The 2,935-nt window shown below is 32.0% G+C and overlaps 1 long non-coding RNA gene across 1 annotated transcript; it reads right to left on the bottom strand.

Annotated features, from left to right (window-relative positions):
• Nucleotides 1–256: 256 nt before the first annotated feature.
• On the bottom strand, nt 257–2,450 carry LOC112710866 (uncharacterized). Its single transcript, XR_003157067.3, has 2 exons — nt 2,214–2,450; nt 257–1,490 (listed from the first exon to the last, which is right to left on the bottom strand). It is a non-coding gene; the product is annotated as an uncharacterized lncRNA (long non-coding RNA).
• Nucleotides 2,451–2,935: the final 485 nt, after the last annotated feature.

Below are 2,935 nucleotides of genomic sequence, written 5' to 3'. Positions count from 1 at the left end.
TTTAAGGTTTATAGTCAAAATTAAATTCATCTCTAATCATATCTTTTTATTTAAAATCGACCTCAACGTTTTATTTAATATTAAATTTCGTCCTTTCAATATTTTTCTAACAAAAGTATCCTTATATTTTTTTTAGCCTAATCTTACTGTTCACCATCACCACCACTTTTATTAATAGCAATCATTTCTCTTCTCATATCTCACCACCACCATCACCTTTATTACCAGCAATCATTCCTCTTCTCATATATGTTCATTTTAATCCATCAACAATAACAACACAACACAATATAACATTTAAATTTAAAAATTCATCATCAACAACATAACATTCAAATTCAAAAATAATATCAACACTCTCATTTATTTCAAAGACATTGAGAAGAAAATAAGACTACCGAAAAGAGATGGGGAAGCGAGAAAACGAGAGAGCGAGAGGGAAGCTCAAAATCGTAGTCACCGCCATCGAAACTGTCGCTGCTGTTGATCTTTAAAATTGCCACCTGGAGAAGCAGAGAATCTCAGCCTCAACATTCACCACCATCTCCAACGCTTCAAAAATTTTTGTTTTAAATGCAACATTAAATCTTTCAAATCCAACAACAACAAAAACAACAAAGCATTCAGATTTTTTTAAAAAAAATGAAAAACTTAATCAATTACAGAGAGAGACAAACGAGATCCAGAACGAAGTAAAGTCAGCAAGGTCGTCGGTTTGTTCTGCCATTGCTATCGTCTGAGTGGGTCGTCAACAGCTAACAAGGTAAATGGTGACGGTGGTGATGGCGCGTGACCGACGCTGAAGAGGAGGGCGACGATGGCAGAGAAAATTTCCTTCAATGGCAAGGCGCCACGAGGGTGCAGCACGACAGGACGAGGGTGCGGCCTGGCAAGGCGAGGGCGACTGTCAATCTCGACAGCGGCAGAGGAGTCCTCGATGGCAGGTCTCTGCCATAGTTTTCCCTTTCAACACATGCAACAACAGCAACAACAACACGTGCAAGGATGTTCAGGAGAAAGAAGAGGAGCATGTTCAATGAGTTCAAGAGGAAGAGGAGGAGAATTAGTGTATGTGAAATGTTGGTGAGATAAGGGGGTATTTTTTATATTTAAAAAAAATTATTCAAAAGGACGATTTGAATACTAAATAAAACATTGGGGACGATTTTAAATCCAAAATAAGATTAGAGACGAATTTAATTTTGACCCTAAACTTTAAGGACTAAAATAGTAATTATCCCTATAATAAACTATAAAACTTAAAAAAAAAAATATTACCATAAAAATTAGCTAATATGATAAAAGAGTTCAAAGCCTTATAAAATTCTTTTTGAGATGTTGGCAGTCTATGTAAAACTCTTATTCAACCTTTAAATATGTACAAACCAAACAGAATTTGTGCTCTACTCTATAGTGGCTCAACCTTTTCATATTTTTTCTACCTCCACCAAAGGTGGTTTTGTCCTCGTCCTCGCATAACCTTTTTTTACCTGTAAAATAAAATTTCACCATGAGAAACCATGAGAAAATATCCTTCTCTCAAATTAATTAAATATTATTTCAAATAATTCTAACTCTACTTCTAGCTCTGTTCCTCACTTGCCATTATTCTAAAGCTCCTCTTTTTTATGTCTCAATCTTATATCATTAAATTATTGCTTTGGCATAGTAAAAATTTAATCCTCCTTAATTTGAGAATGACGTTAATGTTTTTGATAGATTCAATAATTGCAAGATTTTGTCGCATGACATTGTTCAATTATTGCAAGATTTTGTGGCTAGTGAAAGACTTCAATTATCATCATCATCGGTTGATGTCTTGATGAAGGCTGTTAGAAATGGAATTCCCTCAATGAAACTAAAGAATATAATAGAGGATTAAACAGCTTCATCCACCAATTATTAAATGGTTGAAGGTGAATACTGATAATTCTTGCTTGGGAAACTTGGGGGCAAAATCTCGTGGCAGATCTGCTTGTCTTTGTTTTTTTTTTTTTTTAATGAATAAATTGAAGTATGCAAAAAACAGAACTATTAAATATTAATCAATTACAATGACATTCAAGCAGCAAGCTTCACAAAAACCATTTATCTGCAACTCTAAAACTATAACCAAATCACAACAATCACACCTATAATTAAGTTCACAATCCAAATATCAAAAGAAAAATATTGTACAAAGTGCTACTTAATTAATTAACAAAAAAACTTACACCGTATCATGTGCTGATTTGCTAGAAACCATAGGGGCGATGTGTTTGCTACTTGCCATTAAATCTTGGGGTTGGCCTCATTTATTTATACCCTTGAACTTTGGGGCATATATTGGTCCATGGTCATCGCATTGCCTCATTTGGAATTTATTTTTATCTTCTTAGCTTTTATGTTCCTAGATATCATCATCATATGGATACATTGGAATTACTTTGTTGCATCACTTTATCTTTATCGTAATAAATAATTAATAAAACGATGAATTATGTAAAGGTAAAACATGTTTCACACTTTGAAAATATATCTCTGGGACTTAGAGTAATAGATCTGATTTCTTCAAAGCATTCTTTAGGATTTGAATTTCCGGCAGTGAGAGTAAAGCGCACACAAGGCTTACCTCACTTTCATTAAGATAATTCTTACTGCAACTATGTTACCTGTAGACTAAAATATTATTAAAGTAAGTCATAAATATAAAATATATATTAAAATATAAATATATATTAAAAATAAATTAAATTTACACATGTATTTATATATAAATATATTAATGATTAATTTTAATAATTAATTTTAATATATGAATAACATTTTTATTTTTAATGTATACATATTATTAAATGATTTAATATTTAGAACACTGCAACTGATAAAAAAGAGATTCCAATTTAATGTTGTACAAGAGTTAAAGTAAATCTCTCCTCTTAGCGAAGAGAGAAGC

This window comes from Arachis hypogaea, chromosome 9, assembly GCF_003086295.3.
Source record: "Arachis hypogaea cultivar Tifrunner chromosome 9, arahy.Tifrunner.gnm2.J5K5, whole genome shotgun sequence".
NCBI classification, from domain to species: domain Eukaryota; kingdom Viridiplantae; phylum Streptophyta; class Magnoliopsida; order Fabales; family Fabaceae; genus Arachis; species Arachis hypogaea.
The sequence above is the reverse complement of the archived record's forward strand: the minus strand, read 5'-3'. Positions and strand labels throughout refer to the sequence as shown.